This window comes from Amblyomma americanum, chromosome 8 (assembly GCF_052857255.1).
Source record: "Amblyomma americanum isolate KBUSLIRL-KWMA chromosome 8, ASM5285725v1, whole genome shotgun sequence".
NCBI classification, from domain to species: Eukaryota; Metazoa; Arthropoda; class Arachnida; order Ixodida; family Ixodidae; genus Amblyomma; species Amblyomma americanum.
The window spans coordinates 98,559,942-98,573,120 of record NC_135504.1 but is presented as its reverse complement, the minus strand read 5'-3'; positions in this window follow the sequence as shown (position 1 = coordinate 98,573,120).

Here is a 13,179-nt window from a genome sequence, read left to right as displayed (position 1 = left end):
TGAGAACAATAACCAGCTCTTTGTTGTCGCTGCTTGTGGACTTAACTTCATTCAGCGTTTCATTCGATTGCTTAGATGCATGGCTGCAATGAGTTGATTAAAAGTAGGCCAAGCTACAGCCAAAATGTTTTTCGGAAAAACGCATTTTGTTACTGACGTTTTTTTTCGCAAGGTGGAGGTTAGATTTATACAGTTGTCCTCAAACTGCATGAACATTTTTCTCATCTTACTTTTAGTCCCAGACAAATCAAACAGGTAAATAAACAGCACGAGGCGCAAGACAAGGTGCAGAAACAGTGGAAGACACGCATGGGCACTGTGTCTCTACCTGTTTCTGTCCCTTGGCTTGTGCCTTGCACTTTATATTCACCATGCAGAACCGAGTATCCCGTCAACTCGATCTGATCTTGTAGACGTCAAATGGACGTCATGTAATTTGATATAGTTTTGAGAGAAAACAATATATACTTGAAAAAAACAATTCATCAGGTTTCCAAAATAAAACTGACACATAGCAACTCCTTTCCACGGCCCGATAATATGTCGCACAGTGGTGACGGCAGCCGAAACAGTGAGGAAGACAGCCAAAAGTTCTAAAAGAAAACTTTTTATTGGGGCTAACTTGCACCCAGAATGAACTGAATGATTCGGCGGCGGTGAAAACAACGAGCGTGCTCGACGGTCGTCGAACAGAATCACCGCCGCTCGCGGCCGTGCGTGCTCAATTTAAAGCTGATAGCTCTCAATCGAGGTTAATCTAGTCGCGTCTCGCGTACACAAAGTGATAAAGCGACAATTTTGAAGAATGAACAAACATTACAAAGAATCGTGGCATTACTGCCCTCCCAAAGAAGCAACGACCCAATGATTTAAAACAAATAAGGTGACAATAAAAAAAAACGCGTCGTCCGCAAGATAAATAGAGCGTGGAAACGCAGCGTCCTCATGGACATGGAAAACTTCTGGTTGCACGCCGCGTCGCTGGGATGCAGTTATTGCGTCAGGGACGACTTCATAATCCGTTTCACCTAGCCGACCAAGAACCTTCTACGGGCCGCAATGGCCGCGCAAAAGCTTTTCAGTCAAACCACGGCTGCAAATGAGCGTCCAAACACAGACGCAGTCTCCTGGCTTGTATTCCGAGTTGCATCTTCGTAGGTTGTTGCGTCTGGCGTCGGCTTGACCCTGGTCTTTGATCCGTAACCGGGCAAGTCTTCGGGCTTCTTGTGAACGCTGAAGTTACGCGACGACAACGACGTTATCTTCTTCGGTAACGTTGGGCAGCATGGCGTCTAGCGTGGTCGTGGCCTCCCTACGATGGACGAAGCTAAAAGGCGTCATCTGGGTGGTCTCCTGCACTGCGGTGTTGCAGGCCAAGCCGATATAACCCAGGAAGACGTCCGATATTTTGTGTTTAGTACCGATATACATGGACAGCACGTCAGCGATGGTTTTCTTCAGGCGTTCCGTTAGTCCATTGGTCTGCGGATGGCATGCATTTGCCCTCCGGTGGCTTCTTTGCCTGTAATGAAGGATTTCATGCGTTAGTTCCGTCGTGAACGCTGTTCCCCTGTTCTTGATGAGCACATCGGGGGCGCCGAGTCGCAGGAGAATGCACTCCACGAAAAATATGGCGACTTTTGCCGCTGTTCTGTCCGATAGGGTTTTTTCCTTGGCGTTGTGGTTCAGGTAGTCGGTCGCTATTATGACCCCTTCATTCAAGACGTTGACTTTAGGAAATGCCCAAAGAGGTTCATGCCGATCTGCTGAAAGGTCCTTCAGAGGGTGTCAGTAGAGTTCAGAAATCCTGCTGATCGGGTGGCAGGGGTCTTCCGTCGCTGAAAACTTCGGCAGGTTTTCACATAATCTGCTCGTCGGGCGGCAGTCGGGGCAGGCATACTTGTTCTGAAAGCGGCGGAGCGTGTGAGAAAACCTGAGATGTCCAGCTGTCCGCTCGTGGTGCGAAGCGTGCAGAACTCCTTTGCGGTGACTTGCAGGTGCAACAAGGCAGTAGGCTGCTTGGTTCGCCTCGTTGTTATTAACGAGAACATCATTCTATACAGAGAAGGAAGACAGTCCTCTCTTGAACAAGGTGAGGCGTGAAGAAACCTTGTCTTCCATGAACTCGATGAAGTATTTTGGGCCGAAGTTCGAGAGTTGCTGCTGTGCAAAAGAGCTGAGGCTGATGAGTCCCAGGCAGGCGTCCTCCTCGTCATCCGGTGGCGGTGTATCTACAGGGGCTCGTGAGAGACAATCGGAGTCAGAGTGCTTGCGTCCCGTCTTGTAACAACGATGACGTAAAACTCCTAGAGGCACGTGCTCCATCGTGAGAGGCGGCCCGAAGGGTCCTTCAAACTGGCAAGCCAGCACAGTGCTTGGTGGTCGCTGACCACCTTGAACGGTCGTCCGTACAGGTATAGGCGGAATTTTGACGTAGCCCAGATGATTGCACGGCACTCTTTCTCAGCTGTCGAATAATTCGCCATGGCCTTGGAAGGGAACGGCTAGCGTATGCGATTACTTTCTCCAGACCGTCGCTTTTCTGAACGAGGACGGCGCCTAAGCCCACGCTGCTTGCGTCGGTATGAACTTCAGTAACAGCGTTTAAATCAAAATGCGCTAGGAGCGGTGGAGACTGTAAACTGCGATAAAGTTCGTTGAAGGTTTCTACTTGCGTCGCTTTCCATTAAAAGGCGCCTCTGCCTTTTTCAGTTGGGTCAGAGACTCGGCGATGCGCAGAAAACTTAAGAAATCATCGGTATTACGCGCACAGTCCGAGGAATATGCGCACATCTTTCTTACCGGCTGGCGTTGTAAACAGCGCAACAGCAGCTGTTTACTGCGAGTCTGGGCGTACTTCCTCCTTCCTGACGATGTAGCCTAGAAGCAGGAGCTCTTCATAGGAAAAGTGGCACTTCTCTGCTTTCATGGTTAGGCCGGACGAGTTGAGTGCCTCTAGTACTGTTCTAGGCTTTTTTAGCCTCTAGTACTGTTCCAAGGTGCTCTTCAAAGTTCGAGGCGAAGACAACGACGTTGCCTAAATATACTAGACAAATTTACCACATCATCCCTGCCAGCAGCGTATTCATTACTCGCTGAAACGTCGATGGTGCGGACCAGAGACCATATGGCATCACACTGAACCCGAAGAAGAAATTTGTAATCATTTGTGGTCTTGCGATCTCTTTCATCGACATCAGTAGCCGCTCTTGAGGTCCGTCGATGAGGAATAATTGGCGTTGCAGAGCCGGTCCAGTGCGTCGTCGATGAGGGGGCGTCTGTAGACGTCTTTTTCCGTTATGTTGTTTAATCGGCGGTGATCTACGCAGAATCAAAGTGCGCCGTCTTTCTTCTTCACTAGAACAGCTGGTAGCGACCAGGGACACTTCGATGGCTGAATGACATCGTCGCGAAGAATTTCTTCTACTGGGGCCTTGATGGTTTGTTCTTGCGGAACACACGGCTGGGGCTTTGTCGGAGAGGTCTGGCGTGCTGGTCGGTTATAGTGCGATGCTTGGCAATCTGCGTTTGTCGTACGTTCGGCGATGAGGAGAAGCATTTCTGTAGCTTCGAAGCAAATTTCAGACCTGGTCTTTTATGTCGTGGGGCAGGGCTGTGTTAATGTCGAAAACGTGGTTGCGAATTCTTCAGGTGAATCTTGTGGGACTTGATCGGAGAGATCGAAGGCATCGCGAACGTCGTATAGCTTGTCGAGGTAAGCAATCGCCGTTCGTTTGTTAACGTGCGGGTATTCTTCGCTCAAGTTCGTCAGCAGCACTTCCGCTTGTCTATTGCGAAAATGTGCAAACCATCTTGCGTCGCCGATTTCTTGCTCTAGAAGCAACGCCGTGATCCCCTATCTGAGAGCTTCCATGTTATTGGCATCCGTGGCACCTACGAAGACCATGACGCTTGATCGGGGTGGGACCCTCAATTGTTTGTTCAGGACGCTCAGGGCGACATGTTGCTCCCTGTTCGTCTTTGAAGAGATGTCGTCATCTTTCGAAAGCTTGATGAGTTTCGAACGCAGCGTAGTCATCCCCTGATGCTCATTAAGGATATTGATGCCGAGTATCATGTCACCGGAACATTTCTCTAGCACTACGAAGGATGCAGGATAGGGATGGCCCTTGACGATCACTCGCGCTGTGCATCGCCCTGATGGTGTAATGAACTGCACTCTGGCGTGCGAATTTATGGGCCGTCCCAGGCTGTCGTCACTCTCCTCAATTCCGCGGAGAATATTCCATTCATAGTCGGCGCCCGTGGCGACTAGAGCGGTAACTTTCCGTCCGTCGATAGTCACTTCTAATTCGGACGTTCTCTATGGCTCTTGCGTTGACGTTGTCCTCGGCGTCGGGTCACGGCTTCGCCGCGTATGTGAATCGCGGGTAGGGCGTGTCGTCGAAATTTTTCTGTATGGCGGCGTTGTTTTTAAGGCGGTCCGCTTCGTGGTCGAAGTTGTCATAGTGTTCGGCGTCTGTTTAGCTGGGGCAGCGTCTTCATGCGGCGTGGTCGGTGGAGGATGTTCGTCGCTTCGGTGGTTATCAACCTCAACTCCAAATAGCGCCTGTCCTGTGTGTTCTTGTGTCTCTCTTTCATCCTTGCTGCTTCACGTTGTCGATTTCTGTGATCACTCAGCTCCAAAGGCGGCTTTCTTTAGTTTCCCCTGCGGTGTCTGGAGAACTTCCTGCGAACAGCTGCTGCGTAGCTGCGGCTCCACGACGCAAACCTTGTGTTGGACGGTGACAGACAGTGGGACAGATGGCTTGACGACACGTACTTCCCCCTGCGCAGGTAGTTGTCAATTTCCTGTGGTCGCTGGCAGGGAGTGGTCGTACGGGCAGTGAAGCAGTATGGCCACCATAGCCGCAGCTGAAGCACAGTCGGCGGTTGTCGGGAGTCTTCCACTCGTCGCATTTATTATAGCCGTTTCGTCGCTCGTAAAGTGGGTGTGCGGGAGCTAGGAAGTGTCGTTCTTGTGGAGCTGTTTCTCGTCAAAGAGGTCTTGGGGTGTCTTGTCGGCGCGCAGGATTGCGTAACGCGGCGGCGTATGTCATGGCCTGCAGTTTTGTGGTCGTCGTAGTTGGGGTGCAAAGTGCCTGAAACGCTTCTTTTCGTACCACGTCCATGAGAGTCGCTGCAGGATGGCAGCAGTCGCTGTAGCTCTTCGCGGACAATCTCATGGATCATGTCCTGTAGGCTTTCGTTGTTATTCGTTGAGGTCTCGTTGAGGGTGCCGAGCCCTGATGTTGAGGGTCTTCTCGACCGTAGACGCTTCAGTTTTGAGCTGGACTAAGGTCTTGGGCGGGGTTTGGACTAATCCACCGAAAAATTCTTTTTTGGCACTCCGCACCACTTCTAAGCGCACATTCTTCTCTGTCATGAGATTGTTGGCGCGTCGGAACAAACAACGCACCTCTTCGACTTACACTAGAGTAGTGTCATTTGGCAGTTGGATAAGCCTCTCGAGCACTAATTCAGCTTTTTCCTTGCGAACAATGCTTGAAATTTTTGACGAGTTTTTTCGTAAATACCTTCCATGTTCACAGGGAAGCCTCGTGATTCTCGGACCAAGTTGTAGCTTGGCCATTCAGGAAGGAAAAGACGTACCGTTGTTTTCCTTGGTCGTCCCATCTGTTGAAAGTCTCCACACGCTCAAACTGGTTAAGCATTCCTCGGCGTCTTCATGGGGTAGACCGTTGAATACAGGTGCATCATGTGGCTGTTGGAAAACGAACGGTGATGATGCAGCGTTGCCCTCAATCTTCTGTAGCAGTGGAGGTCCACGGTGCAACACCTTCACCTGATGTCAAGTAGTGGTGACGGAAGTCGAAGCAGCAAGGAAGGCACCCAGAACTTATTCTAAAAGAAAAGTGTTTACTGGGTTGGCCGGCGCCCAGTATGGACTGAATGACTCGATGGCGCCGAATTCAATAAGCGTGCTCATTGGTCGTCAAACAGAACCACCGCCGCTCTCAGCTGTGCTCTTAAATCTGATAGCGAGCTTTCGAGATAAAGCGTGCAAAGTTAATAGAACATTGTGGAGCAACCGAGATTCGGCTCCACCTGGATGCCATTAATCGAGATAAATCTGGTCGCTCCTTGCATCCACAAAGTAATAAAGCGGCGTGGCGGCAGCTTTGTAAAATGAACAAACACTACAAAGAGTCGGGGCAATTTACAGCAAAAGATTGGTTTATGACGGTTTAACGTCCCAAAGCTACTATAGGGATGCTGTAGTGAAGGACGCCGGCAATTTCGACCACCTGGGGTTCCTTAACGTGCACTGACATCGCATAGTGTTCGGGCCTATAGAGTTCCGCCTCCATCGAAATTCAGCCACCGGGGCCGAGATCGAACCAGTGTTTTTTGGGACAGCAACAAAGCACCTTAACCACTGAGCCACCGCCGAGGCTATATAGCGAATAATAATATCACTCAAACCAGTGCATTACTTGCTTGAGAGCGGTACATGCAACCTAGCACTCTGCTGCACAATGCGCTGCAACCTAATATAAGGAGGCAACTGTTTGTCCCCGTCATCTAAATAGCACTGCTATTGCCGCAAGCAAATTATAGGGTGAAGGCACTAATACAGTGTAAGAATTTCGGCTCAGGAAAGCATGTACCGTTGCCTCGTGCAGAATAGGCGAAAAGTATTGCAGAAATAATAAATGGCAGGTAAAACCGAGAGCATATAAGAAAATGTGAAGCTCATCAACACGCACATGCATGTCATGGCTTGGCATTAACGAGAAGTAGGGGCCAAAGTAGCGTCTTGCATTCAGTGAAGGGTTGCAAACATTCATATTTCTGTTTCGGCTCGAGCATCATTTCCGCCTTGACCCGTGCTCTGGGCTAGAGCCTATGCTTCTATGCACAACCGTGCTGAGCATTTATGTCCTCGTGTCAGCTGAGTCGCAATGTACCACGATATGAATATTGGAGATGGCCTTTATGGTAGCTAAAGTGCTGTATTGTTACGTACAGAGAGATTACACGCGAAGGAAATTATAAAGGGAACTTTCACCTCTATGTCTTGGCGAAAACTATAATAATAAATGGCTATGCTTCAACTTGATCCGAACGATTCAGCATAAGATTTTCTAAGCAGCGTCACTACCACTGCTCTTTTACTTCGTGAACATGCTATTAGCGTACGTTTAGCATGCGGCCATTCGTTCGACGATCCAGGCATGATCTAAGGAGCAGCTAGTGCGGATTCGTTCATGTTCCGATTGCGATACTTCGGAACATAAGCTGCGTTCATCTGGCGATAATGATCAGTTTCACAGAGTAGCCATATCCCCACGTACGGCTGAATTTTACCGCGGCCGAAACTTCTCACGACGACGCCGCATATATTTTGCTGACTGCGGCTGATCCGACAGCCCGCTTGTGTCTCACCGTAGTTGCTGCTAGCCAAGTTGGTTGGTTGGCGTCAAATAAGGACGGCACTTACCCACTACGCGGGAGTGGCCAGGACATAGGGCTCAGCCGCGAAGACAAGTACCCACAGGTGCGTGAGATGCGCTCGGCCTCTGCACTTCATATCGCCGCAACACGACGACGCGAAACTAGTTCTCAAAGTGCTTTAACACCGGCAACTACACTGAACCCACAACTGTAACATTAGGAGCCTAAGCAAGCACGACTTCTGCTGAGATCCTAAAGAAGACAATGCAGAGAAAGGCTCATGAGGCGAGCTCTTGCTGGGTTCCAGCTGGGTGGTTGTCAACGATTCAACGAATTATTTTACTTTTAGGCTTCCAATAACGGCTTTTCGCTGTAAACTAAAATTTCAGGGAGAAGGAGCGGCCCACATTTACCTTGTATCAGTTGCCAATAACCCTTTCACGCTAGCTTTGTTGGTATAAGTTTCATTATTATTCAGTATTAACGAGTGGGTGCAGTGAGCGCACTTAGGCTGAATAAAAGGCACAAACTAAAGCGGGTACAGGGCTACACTCCGACATGCAGCAATACATCATCAGATAGTAGAAAGCTTCTATGAAGACGAGGAATCGACAACGAGAAGAGTAAGAACGCACTCACTGCACTGCGTTAGTTCAATGTCAAGGTAAGCAAGCAGTAAGCTGGAGACCACGCGGTAGGTGGCTATAGCGTAGGTTCTTGGAACAGCAGGGAAAGTGATTAGTAGAGCTCTCAGATGCAATTTCCTGATCATGAATACGTCCTTCAACAAACAAGATGAGAGGAAGTTCACGGGGAAGAGCCCCAATAGTGAGACTAAAAATAAAATTGATCACGCATGTGCGGTAATCCTGGCATCGTGCAGGACATTGAAGTCCTCGAAAAGATGTGTTGAAGAGGCCAAGGGATGGCAATGTCTTGAATTAAGCTAGACTTGAAGAGGGAACGGAATAAATTAGTGGGGCGGAAGCCCATTATCATGCTAGAGGTAGGAGGGAAATAATAGGAATTCATGATCTCGCTGCAGAGCAGATATTCGGTTATAACCGAGGAGGATGAAAACTATGTTCAAGGAATGAATGATAATATCACAACTAACATTGTAGAGTGCGCAGTAAAAGTAGGCGGTAGGTTGATAAGGCAGGATACCGGCAAGATCTCTAAAAAGACTAAAGATTTGATTAAGAAACAGGAAAGCATCAGAGCATCTTATCACACACGGAATAGGACTGGCAGTGCTACTCGAGCTGAACAACAAGCCCGAAGTTGCCGACGTAAGGATTTTTAATATGTAGAGAATTGAGCGTCCTGTAATTAACCGAGACAGCCTAAAAGCGCTGAAGAAAGAGCACAGGCGAAAATTGGATGTATGCGTTGAGGGGCAAATAGGGCAACGTCAATAGCAATATGAATGAGATAGTTAAAGGATCCGAAGAGTTACACATAAATATATAAGTAGCCAATGTGATATGGACGCTAATGAGAGAGGCAGTAGAGCAAATCACTGGTACAACTCAAAGAAGTATGAATTAAAAAAGCCTTAGGAGGAATTACAATGGAGAAAGCAGGGGGTAATAATCAGGCAACAGCAGGCCTGTTGTCTCTGTACAGAGGTCATATTCCCCTCGCCGAGACCCTTGTTGCCAGCAGTCTGCTTAATGGGCGGTATTTAACTAAATCGTGGTGGAAGCGTCTACTGTAGACAGTGGCTAGTGGCGCGGGCAGGGACACTTTCCTCTTCGTTATTTTTAACGTCCCAAAATAATTTTTGTACATACTGGTAGGTCACCCTCATAATCAGGCTCCTAATGCAAGTAGCGTGCTTTGAACGTTGCGTACACCTTCAGAACACGGCTCTCTGTTGCTGCCGTATCCATGAACTGAATCATTTGAAGCTATATCTCACCACGTATGCATCAAAGGATTGTTGCCACCAGTCTACGTGAGCCTGACCACGTGTGGTTTCGAGAGCATCGTCTATCGTTCCTGGGCCCTCGCACCTACGAACGAGGTGCAGTGCCTGTACGGACTGAATATAGCTGTGCGGCCCGTTATCTGGCGCTGCATGCACCTGCTAGCAGCGAGAAAAGTGCAGCTGACTGGGCAGGCTACCCGTGCCGTAAATTACGCAGTGAGCAATAACAATATTAATTGGTTTTTGGGGAAAGGAAATGGCGCAGTATCTGTCTCATACGGTTGGACACCTGAACCGCGCCGTAAGGGAAGGGATAAAGGAGGGAGTGAAAGAAGAAAGGAAGAAGTAGGTGCCGTAGTGGAGGGCTCCGGAATAATTTCGACCACCTGAGCAACGAAATCAGACTGATCCAATCTCAGCTGTTGGTAGATCCACGGCCATGCGCTGGAATTTCGCTTTCGGCTTTCCCAGTTCGTGTTCACCACGCTTTTGGTTCCACCTGGGATGATTTTGGGAGCTGGATTACACGCGGAGGTGATCGACCTTCTAGGGCATCGCTAGGTACTTAATTAGAAGGTGGTTATTTTTTTCAATCATCATCATCAGCCTTACTACACCCACTGCAGGGCAACGGCCTCTCCTATGTATCTCCAATTAACCCTGTGCTTTGCCAGTTGCATCCAACCTTTGCCTGCAAACTTCTTAATCTCATCCGCCCACCTAACCTTATGCCGCCACTGCTATGCTTACTTTCTCTTGGTATCCACTCCGTTACCCACAAGGACCAGCGGTTATCTTGCGTTAGGCGTTAAATGCCCTGCCAAAGTCCATTTCTTCCCCTTGATTTCGACTACAGGTGGTCATTAGCACGCGTTTTTTTCTTACCCACTCTGCCCGCTTCCGGTCTCTTAACGTTACACCTATCTTTTTTTCTTTACATGGCTCGCTGCGTTGTCCTTAAATAAAGCTTAACCCTTTTTGTTGGCCAGGTGAGTACACTTTTCTCTTCAGCGATAATGGTAAACTGTCATTCATGATGTGAAAGACCTTGCCATATGCCCTCCCCCCCATTCTTATCTTTCTAGTTATTCCCATCTTATCTTCCGGATGAGCTTTCACTATCCGCCCTAAGTACGCGTATTCCTTTACCACTTCAAGCCTCTCGCTGCCAATTGTGAACTGCTGTTCGCTTGCTAGACTGTTGAACATATCCTTGGTTTTCTGCATGTTACTTTTTAGACCCACCGTTCTGTTCTGCCTGTAACTCTTTGATCATGATTTGCTGTTCACCTCCTGAGTGACTCCGCTAGGCAATGTCATCAGTGAATGGCAGATTATTTAGGTATTCTTCATTAACTTTTATTCCTAACTGTTCCCTATTAAGGCCTCGGAATACCTCCTGTAAAGAGGCGGTAAATAGCATTGGTGAGATCGTGCCTCCTTGCATGACGCCTTTGCTTATTGGAGTATTATAGCTGACTTTATAGAGCACTATGGCAGCTGTGCAGTTGCTATATATATCTTCCAGCATTTTGACATAAGGCTCTTCTACACCCTAATTACGCAATGCCTGTATGACTGCTGAGGTTTCCACTGAGTCGAATGCTTTCTCGTAATCAATGAAGGCTATATATAAGGGTTGGTAATATTCTGCGCATTTCACTATCACCTGATTGATATCGTGGATATGATCTGTTGTGGAATATATGTTACGAAAGCCTGCCTGATCATTTGGTTGATTAAAATCTAAGGTTGCCCTTAATCTATTAGCGATTACCTTAGTAAATATCTTGTAAGCAACGGGCATTAAGCTTAGCGGTCTGGAATTTTTCAAATCCTTGGCGTCTCCTCTCTTATGAATTAAGATAATGTTTGCGTTGCTCAAAGCTTCCGGTACATTCGATATAGTAAGGCATTGCGTATACAGCTCGGCTAGTTTTTCGAGCCCGATCTCCCTTCCGTCCTTCAACATGTCCTGACCACCTTCTTTTCCCCACTGCATTGCTCCTAAGGCTTTCTTTATTTCCTCTTTCGTTACTGGCGGGATGACGCATTGCTTTGCGCTACTATCTCTCTCATTAACTTTCTGATTGCATTGGATGCTGTACAGATTTGCGTAGAACTCTTCTTTATTGGTTCTTTTTGGTCTGAGTTCCGGGGCGGTGACCTGGCTGCCTGAGAGACGCTCTTTGATACGGGCGAGTTTTTCATCCCCGGGGCTGGGTTTACGGCGCCTCCTCGTTCGCTGTAACCGAGTGTGCTGCCACAGTTGTTCTTTGTGTCTGAGACGAACTGCCATTGCATTACCGCATATTTTGATGGCAGCGCCGCACTCGTCCGTAATAAGAGAGCGTTCGTTATATCAGGGCCCTTTACAGGCTCGAATTCATCTTCCAGAATTCATACGAAAGGCTCTTCTCTCATGCTAGTGGCGTTTCGCATGCATGGCTGCTTAAGTTTAGAGTGAGTCAAATGCTTGTTCGTAATCTACACAGGTTATATATAAAGGGTGGTTATACTCTGCGCATTTCTCTATGACCTGACTGGTTGTGAGATTATGGACTATTATCGAGCAGCCTTTACCAAAGCTTGCCTGATCATTTGTCAGACTGCTCATAATTATTTTGGCTTTCGGCATATTAATTTTTAGATCCACAATTCTGCTATGCCTGTCTAACTTATTGATCATGTTTTGTAGTTCATCTCCTGAGTGAAAAAGCCACGCAATGTCACTTGAGAATCGCATATTACTTCTGAGTTCTCTAGCAACTCTTATCCCTCACTTCTCCCAATCCAGTCCTCTGAATACCTCCTGTAAACAGGCGGCGAATAGCATTGGCGATTCGTGTCTCCCTTCATGACACACTTCCTTGTTGAAATTTAATAATGACTTTTTCAAGGACTACGGTAGCGGCGCAGTCGTTATTGACATCTTCCGGTGTATTTATATAAGGGTCATGTACGGCCTGATTCCGCAATGTCTCTGTGACTGCTTAAGTTTGGACTGAGTCAAATAGTTTCTCGTAATCAATGAAAGCTATATTCTCTGCATTTGTTGGTCGCCTGATTGACAGCACAATTGTATGCTATTGTCAAGTAGCTTTAACGAAAGCCCGCCTAATCACTTGGTTGATTGAAGTCTAAGGATGTGGACACTCTGTTAGCTATTACCTTAGTAAATACCTTCTGGGCATCGGACCGTTAGCTCATTGGTCTCATTTTTCAAGTCGTTGAAAAGTGGAGTCGACTGCATGAAAACTGCTCCATATTCACTGTAGCTATAAGCTCCATAATAAAGGGTTCGTGGGAGCGAGACACGATCCTGTCAATGCTATTCACCGGACTGGATTTGGAAGAGCTGGAGATAGGACTTATTTTTACAAGAGTAATCCACGATTCGCTGCTGACACTGCCTTGCTACGTCAGTCAGGGGATGAATTGTAAAGCATGATCCATGACTTGGATAGGCAGAGCAGAACGGTGGGTCATTATGTAGAGACGCAGAGTAAAGTTCGGAAGGGAACGGCTGCTTACAATCTGTAGCGAGGCGCTGGAAAAGGTAAAGGAACGCGTGTACTCATGGCAGGTACTGTCCACAGATCCGGATCATGAGATCTTTCAATCTCACGATCTTGATCTGTGGACACTACCTGCCTTGAGCACACGTGTTCTCGCAAGGAAAAGAACGAGGTGGAGCACATTTGGCAGGCAGTCACTTCATGAATGGCGATTTACCAACATCCCTCAAGAGAAAAGTATATAACAGCTGTATCTTACTGGTACTCACCTGAAAGGCAGAAACGTGGAGGCTTACGAAAGGCATTCAA